Source organism: Vicugna pacos, chromosome 10 (genome assembly GCF_048564905.1).
Source record: "Vicugna pacos chromosome 10, VicPac4, whole genome shotgun sequence".
Classification (NCBI taxonomy): domain Eukaryota; kingdom Metazoa; phylum Chordata; class Mammalia; order Artiodactyla; family Camelidae; genus Vicugna; species Vicugna pacos.
In genome coordinates, this window is record NC_132996.1 from 26,025,832 (window position 1) to 26,034,851 (window position 9,020).

Sequence of the window (9,020 nt, forward strand, 5' to 3'; positions counted from 1 at the left end):
CTAGAAGGATTAAACCTCTGAATTAATAAAGATGGTTACCCTTATATAAGGAGAGGGAGGGAACAAAGTAGAAGGGACAAAATGGAAGCAAGATGAACTTAAAAGTACAATCTGACTTTAAAAGTATGTACAGTTTTACATAATTAAAATAATTCAAAGAGAAAATAACCACAATCCCCCCCTATTTAAAATAAACACTTGACCCTGGATGTCTATTAAATTAATGACATGACCATGAAGAAAATTTACTGTAAGTGACCTTAAAACAATACTTTAACTACATCCTAAGGGGGACATAACATAAAAACAAGAAAAATCCAACACAACATAACAACTTAAACTACATTGAGATGTCTTTTAAAAAAGTTATAATTTTGCTTACTTAAAATAAATTAGATTTAAATTAGATATTTCTATAACCATTGCCATTTGAAATATTTCACTTTGAGACAATTTTATACTTACAGAGAGCTGCAAAAATAGTACAGAGTTAAAATGATACAAATTCTATTTACAAACCAAAAACAGACTCACAGACATAGAAAACAAACTATGGTTACCAAAGGAGAAAGAGTAGGGGAGGGATAAATTAGGAGTTTGTGATTAACAGATACATACTACTATATATAAAATAGATAAAGAACAAGGACCTACTGTATAGCACAGGGAACTGTATTCAATTTTTGGTAATAACAATTAATGGAAAAGAATCTGAAAAGAAAAAAATATGTATGTATGTATATGTATAACTGGATCACTTTGCTGTACACCTGAAACTAACATTGCAAATCAGCTACACTTCAATAAAATTTTTTTTAATTTAAAAATTTTTTAGAAATAGAGTTTCCATTTATCTTTCATCCAGATTCCTCTAATTTTAACATCTTACATAACCATGGTACATTTGTCAAAACTAAGAAACTAACATTGATAAATACTTAAACTGCAAGGTTTATTCAAATTTCTCCAGGTTTTCCACTAATATCCTTCTTCCATTCTAGCATCTAATTTAGGATACCACCTTTCATTTAATTATCATGTCTCCTTGGTTGACTGACAGTGACCTGGTCTTTCCTTGTCTTTCATTACCTTGTTAATTTTGAAGAAATGGTAAATTTAAATGCATACTATTAAGTAAAAGAAGTCAATCTATAAAGGCTACATACTGTATGATTCCAACTGTATGACATTCTGGAAAAGGCAAAACAATGGAGATAGTAAAGATCAGTGGTTGTCAGGGATTAGGACAGGGGAGGAATGAATTGGCAGAGCACAAGAGGATTTTTAGGGCAATGAAACTATTCTGTACAATACTATAATAGTAGATACATGTTGTTATACATTTATCCAAATTCAGAGAATGTACAACACCAAGAGTGAGCCCTAATATAAACTATGGATTTTGAGTGATACTGTTGTGTTATATAGGTTCATGGATTACAACAAATGTACCGCTGGAGTGCAGGATGTCATGGGAGGGGAAGTTGGGTGCAGGGGAGAGTTGGGACGATGGACAGGGAATATATGAGAATTCCCTTTCAATTCTGCAGTGAATCTGAAACTGCACTAAAAAATAAAGTTTACTAATTTTTTAAAAAGAGCAATAGTCGGGTATTTTGTAGGATATTCCTCAATTTGGAATGTCTGACATTTTTATCATTAATGGACTGAGGTTATGAATTTTGGCTTGATTGAGGTAATACGCCCCTCTTGCCACATCATATTGACGGGTAAATGACATCAATATAATTTACTAATTATATTGGACTAGGACTGGTTTTGTTGGGTGTATTGTTAGTGCACTGTTAGCGTAATAAGAAACAGATAAACTGTTTACCAAAGTGACTATACCATTTTGCATTCCCACCAGCAATGAATGAGAGTCCCTGTTGTTCTGCATCATTGTCAGCATTTACTAATACCTGGTTTATTGTTGTTTCTTAGTTTTAGCCATTCTAATAGGTATGCAGTGTTATCTCATTGTGGCTGTAATTTAACTTATTTGCATTTCCCTATGACTAATGATGCTGAGCATCTTTCATATACTCATTTTCCATCTATGTATCTTCTTTGTTCAGATCAGTTGCCTATTTTTAACTAGAATGTTTGTTTTCCTGCTATTGAATTTTAAGAGTTGTTTATATATTCTAGATACAAGTTCCTTATCAGTTATGTGATATCAAAATAGTTTCTCCTAGTTGGTGGCTGGATTCTCTGAACAGTGTCTTTTGCAGAGAAAAGGTTCTTAATTTCAATAAAGTCCAATTCACCAATTTTTCCTTTATAGATTATACTGTTTAATGTCATATCTAAACACTCATTGCCAAAGATTATGCAAATTTTGCCTTATGGAAAACAAGAAGCCTCTACAAGTTTTAGTATTATATTTTCCACTTCAGTCTATGAACAATTTTGAGTTAAATTTTAAGGTGTGAAATTTAGGTTGAGTTTTTTTTTTAATTTTTTGGCATATAGACATCCAGTTGTTCCAGCACCATTTTTATAAAGCCTATTCTTTATTTGTTAAATTGCTTTTGCACTTTTGTCAAATATAATTTGACTGTATTTGTTTCTATTCCTAGGCTCGCTATTCTGTTCCATTGGTATATATGTCCATCCTTTCGCAAATACTACACCATCTTGATTACTATAACTTTATACTTAGTGTTGAAATTGGGTAGTGTGAATTCTCTAACTTTGTTATTCTCTTTTAAAATTGTTTAGGCTATTCTAGCTCCTTTGCTTTTTGATATAAATTTTGGAACCAACTTGCTGGGTTTTCACTGGGGTTATGTTGAATCTACACAAATGGCACATTTGACATTTTAACAATATTGAGTCTTCCAATTCATCAACATGGATATATCTCTTTATTTATTTAGAACTTTGATTTTACTCATCAACGTTTTGTAGATTTTAGCCTACAGATTGTGCACATATCTTGTTAAGTTTATATTTAAGTACAATATTTCTGTTAGTCTGTTAATATGGTAGGCTTCATTCATTGGTTTTTGAGCATTGAACAAATTCTGTATTCCTGGGATGAATTCTACTTAGATATGATGTATTAACTTCTTTAAATATTTCTGGATTTTTATTTTTGAATATTTTGCTTGGGATTGCTGCATCAACGTTCATGAGGGGTATTCATCTGTAGTTTTCTTTTAATTTCTTTAGTTTTGATATTGAGTTAATGCTGGCTGGCCTTATAAAAAGAATTGGGAAGTCTTCTCTTCTATATTCTGGAAAACACTGTGTAGAACTGATTATTTTTTCCTTAAATATTTAGTAAAATTTTCCTGTGAAACCACCTGTGTCTGGAATTTTCTTATAGGAATTTTTTTTACTACAAAATCAACTTCTTTAATAAATATAGGAGTTTTTCAGTTATCTATTTTTGAATGGGTTTTGGTTTGTGCCTCTCAATTGAGAAATTTGTCCATTTCATCCAAATTGTAGAATTTATAGGCCTAAAGTTGTTTGTAGTAGTTTCTTATTATCCTTTTAATGTCTGTGAGGTCCTTTAGTTCATTCAATATTGGTAATTTTGTCTTCTAGGTTTTTCTTGGTCAGTATGGCTATAGATTTATCAATTTTATTGATTTTTCAAAGAATCAGCTTTCAGTTTCATTGATTCTTCTCAGCTGTTTTTGTGTTTTCAATTGGATTGATTCCTGATCTACTATTTATAATTTTCTTTCTTTTACATACTTTGGGTTTAATTTTGTTGCAGAAAAATGTGTTACAGCTCGGTGTTACAGCTCAGTTGTGACAGCAAGCTGGATTCAGGCGAGAGACCAAGCGGCATCCGGAGAGTTGGAGAAAGGTTTATTAACACCAACAGGGCCAGAAGAGTTAACACTCCAAACTCTGGACCCCATTTATAGGTTTACACAGGCCTTTATAGGCTGCCAGTTTACACTTTGCAACATCATATGCAAATAAAGTATAACAGAAGTTGACCAACTAGGAACAAGCTTTGTAGAAATAGACCAATCAGGAGTGAGAGAAATAACCAATCAGGAGTGAGCTCCATGCAAATAAAGTACTACAAAGGGACCAATCAGAAGTTAGGGAAGTGGATCAATCAGAAGTGAGAGTAATAACCAATCAGGAGTGAAGGAAACAACCAATCAGAAGTGAGCTCAGGGAACCAATAGCATTTTAGGGGTAAGTAAGCCATTTCAGAGGCAAAAAGTGAGATAAAGCCTCTGGGCCAGGGAAATGGATGATGCTGGCAGGAGAGTAGTGGCCCTGCTTGGGGGTCCTGCCGGTCTTTTCATGGGGCTTCCTGCCTCAATTTCACCTTCTTTTTTCTAGTTTCTTAATGTGGAAGATTAGGTTGTTGATATGAGTCTTTTCTTCTTTTCCAATATAAGTATTAAACTCTATTAATTTCTCTCTAGCTACTGCTTTAGCAATTTCCTACAAAGTTTGATATGTTGTATTTTCCTTTTTATTCAATTCAAAATGTGTTTTTCACTTCCAATGAGACTTCCTAAATCCTGGAAGACTTACTAAGGCCCATTCACTTGGACAGGGCTTGAATTCTAACCTCTGACTCTCCAACATCCTGTGGCTGCTAAAATCTTTCTGCAGCTCGGAAGCCTCCCAGTTGTGTATTCTTCTGGGTTCTCTAAGTCTCTCCCTGTACATGCACACCTTAGGAGCTTGTCACTGACTTGAAAGGGATCTGTACACAGATTTTGAAGTTCTTTCTCTGTGGTACTGTCCTCTCCAGGATTTTGCTCCGTAATTTCCAGTTCCTTTGGTAACCCAAATTCCAACGTGTATCTCCTCAGACTAGTAGGACTCAGTTTTCTAACTGAGCTCTATTCTCCAGTCCTGCAAATTGGGAAATGCCATCAGGTAAAACCTGGGGTCATGTGGGAATTACCTCACAAGACTTCCTTCTCTCAAGGATCACAGTCCTTCAACACCTGCTATTGATTGCTCTCTGAAGCCTCCAAACAATTGTTGTACACATTTTGTCCAGATTTTACAGTTGTTTTTGGCAAAAAGGTTAGTTGCAAAGAAGGTACTCTGTCATAGACAAAACTTAAAAGTCCTCTTTGAGTTTTTGAGTTTTCACACTATTAATAGGAGAAACACAGTGGGGTTTTAGAGTGAACTTTTTTTTTCCTGTAGGTAACTATTCTGTTTTTGAGAAACAGTTCCTTACTCTGGTGCAGACTGAATGCCTGACAAAGAACACTAAATGACTGTGGTCCTGAGCTGACCCTTGTAATTGGGTACTAATTTGAACAAACAAAATATAAAATTGGATCTGTACAGAAACATCCAACTATTGAATGGAAGTAAAATAATAAATGTTATATTAGTTAAAGGAGATCTTGAAGGCACAAGGCAGTTACATGAGTGGGTGGCCCAGACTCCCATGATGTGCAGTCTTACTATATTGATACCTTCTCATCAACTCTAACTTATGACCTCATGGGAAATTCCCTATAATCAACTCCCTCAAGGAGAAAAAAATTCAGGCCTAATTCACAAATAGTTCTTCAAAATATGCTGGGACCACCCAAAAGTGGACTGCTGTTGCATTATAGCCCATTCAGGTGGGCCCTGAAGGATCAACACGAAGGTAAATCCTGTCAGTGGCCAGAACCTTTGGCAGTGCACCTGGTTTTCCACCTGGTAGGTTCATCTCACCTGGGAGGTAAAGTAGAAAGAAGTATGAATCTATACAAGTTTATAAGAAACAGCTAAAGCCTTTGCTGGGATATGAAGGAACTTAGAACAAGATAATAGGATTAGTGAACAGAAAGTGTTGAGAAGAGTTAAGGTGATAGACTTCTCAGAATGGTCATGAATCGTGAAGATATTTGTGTCCCATGTGACTATTTACCCAAGGGTACCTGTAGTAGAAAGAGCTCTCCAAAATCAGCAAGGGTTGGCAAAATCAGGTAGACAAGATGATCCATCCATGGATATCAGTCAAACTCATAATGAGAATGAAGGTTACACCATTGACATAAAGTCCTAAGCCCTTGAGAGCTGTTAATAATGTTCTTCTCATTATCAGCAAAGCCTAGGGACAAATCCTACCCGTACTCCTCATATGTGCTCTAGGAGATGTTGGGGAGTTGATCCCTGAGAAATGGTGGGTCCCCAAGGGAACACCTTCCCAAGGAAAACACCCCAGAAGGCCTGCCTGAAAGGAGGGAGCTGATGGTTTGATAGACCATGGCTCAGCGTCCAACAACTCCTCACATGGAGATACCACAGGAAACAGCAGTGTGGGCCTGGCTTAACAGGTGAGCTGGACTAGGGATGGAGACAGGCAGATAAAACAGGGTAGGAAGACAGGGGCAGAGAAGCCAGGGCCTACAAACCCAGGCCAGGGATCAGGAAGACTGACTGGGTGTGCACAAGAGGCAGGTGCCCAGAATCCAGGTTGGATGTGCAAACGTGGGCTGTGGGACATTGGACCACACACCTTGGCAGGTCCAGGCAAGTGGGTACACTCACAGGTAGAATTCAAATCATCTTCTCATCAAACCATTTCCTCCCACAGTAAAGCCAGTCTGAAGACAACAGTAAACACTGGAAACACTAGAAAACTTTGAGCGCTTATCTGTTCCAGACTCTCGTGTAGCATTACCTAAGCATTCTCTCCATAAGCACTCACAACAACCCCAGCGGGTCACAGCTAAGGGAAACGAGCTCAGAGAGGGGAAAATGACTTGCCCAAGGTGACACAACTGCAGGCAGGAGCTGGAACTGGAATCCAGTCCTTTATGACTCACAAGTGCACACACTTGACCACCAAGACCCACAGGACAGGATGAAGGTAAAGCACTTGGCTGGCAGCAGGAGCTCTCTAGGTGGGAGAACCCTCACCCTCTCCTTTGGGGCATGGACCTTGTGACATCCGCTCTGTTGGACACAGAGGAGACACTCAGAAAAGGGCTCATCAAATTATAAAGCCCTCAGAGATCTTTTTCTCCAAACCCCCCACTGCACAGAGGAGAAAACCAAGGCTCAGGGGCCCAAAGTTACAGCAAGCAAGTGGCAGAGCTGGTCTCGAAGCCAGGATTTCTGCTTGCCAGGCAGGGATCCTTTATAGTAGACTGGCTCTTGAACAACCTCTGCTCTCATCAGTCGTGGTCTTGAACAAGGACAATCCTTCTCCAACCCTCAGCTTCTCATTTGTTTAACAGGCATAACCACTCCCTGGCAATATTGGATGATGGGAGGAGATGATGTACATGAAGTGTAGCATGAGGTTGGACACTCAGTGATTGGTTTTCCTGTTCTTTTCTGTCCCCACCAGCACTGTAACTGGCTCGTAGACAATCCCAACTGGGAGGATCTGCTGGGGCAATTTTTGGGCCTTGGGAAATAGGACCCTTTAGGTCCTAAGCACAGGGCTGCGTCACCCAGATGTAGTGTGTAATCCAAAGCAAAACAAGAACTCTAACCTGTAAAAATAAGTGTAAGAGAAGTCCAGCCAAATTTTGGATATTTCCTGTCATGGGTTGGTTGAATGGTGTTTTGAAAGAACAAATGTTAAATTCTTTCAGAAACTACTTTTGGTACCTCTGCTTGGCTGGTGACCCAGCACATACCTGGTCCACCTGTTCTCTAGTCCAGCATTGCCTGGCAGTGAAAAGCCACGTACCATCTCTCCATCAGAGTTTCAGCATCCCTACCTTCATCTGCAAAGCAGTGGGACAGGGGAGGCAGGAGGAGCAACTGACTTGATGGCTCCCTTAGTGTCCCTCTGGCTTTGATGCTCTGTGTTTCTGCCAATCAAATCCCCAGCTCTGCCTCACCCGGGACTGGCAGTCATGACTGCCCCTCTGAGAGCAGAATGTCCAGGACAGAGCAGAGCAGCTTCATCCTTTTGCTAGGTCCTGGAGTCCGACTTCTAGAACATTATTTCGATGTTCAGTGAAGGAAGATTTGCATTGCCAGATATCAGTTAGTACTCACCATATAGAGACTCAGATAAAAAACTGAAATATAATTTGTCTGATGTTGTCAGTGAAAAGACAGAAAGGGAAACAGAAAATTTGGGCCTTAATATTTTCTTCCCTGGAAACCTGAACTTCTGGATTCTCCAGAAAACATGGCATAGAAGAAAGAGTCTTGTCCTGGGAATAAAAGACCTGAGTTCTGGTGGTGGCTCTGTGTCCAGTGCCTGTGGCACCAAGGAAAGGTCCTGTCCTTTCTCTGCTCAGTCTCTGGCCTTCAGGAGGAAAACTGGTTATATTTGAAAATAAAAAAAGTTGTTTCCAACTTTTACATTAGTGGTTTTATGCTTAAAAGGTGTTTTGAGAAGAGAAAGAAATTAGAGATGATTCTAGGAAAATCGTGGGGCTACTGCTCATGGACTCATCAGGATCAATGAGGCAGGAATACCAATATCAATATGGACTTGCCTGGGGGATTGCTTAGTCCAAGGGGCACATATAAAGTGGAGGGTGAATCGGTATTTCTCTGTTAAAACCCCCAATCTGTGGGTTGAAAACACTCCCTCCTGATTCCTCTGGGAGGGGTTCTTTCGTCTGGGAGCAGCTATTGCAAGCAGATCTCCAGTTCCTTTCCTTCCAAAATGCTTCCCAAGCAATGATCAGGGAGTAGGGAAGCCTGCTGACTAGTGGGCGTGCAAAACAGGAGCACCTGCTGAGCTGCAGCGGTCAGTAGGGAGGCAGGTTCATTGGAGTAACACAGATACTGTCTTGGATTCTCTGTTGCTGGCCAACTGTGGGAGAATCCATTATCAGTTCAGACAGGCAGAACCACTACACAAAGCAAATAAGAGAGAAAGGAGCCATTCCCTGGTTAATAATTATGATGGGAAATCAGCATGTTGCTGTAAACCTCAGAGAAATCAGCTCTCCCTAGCAACGTGGTGACAAAGATGTCACTTTTTCAAAATTTAAAGCAAATGCCAAAAGAGAAAGGAGCTTAGGGGCCTGGTTTAAGAGATCTAATATCTCCAAAAGGACCATATGGGACATGGAAAAGGGGATCAGCAGAAGTTCTTAGCA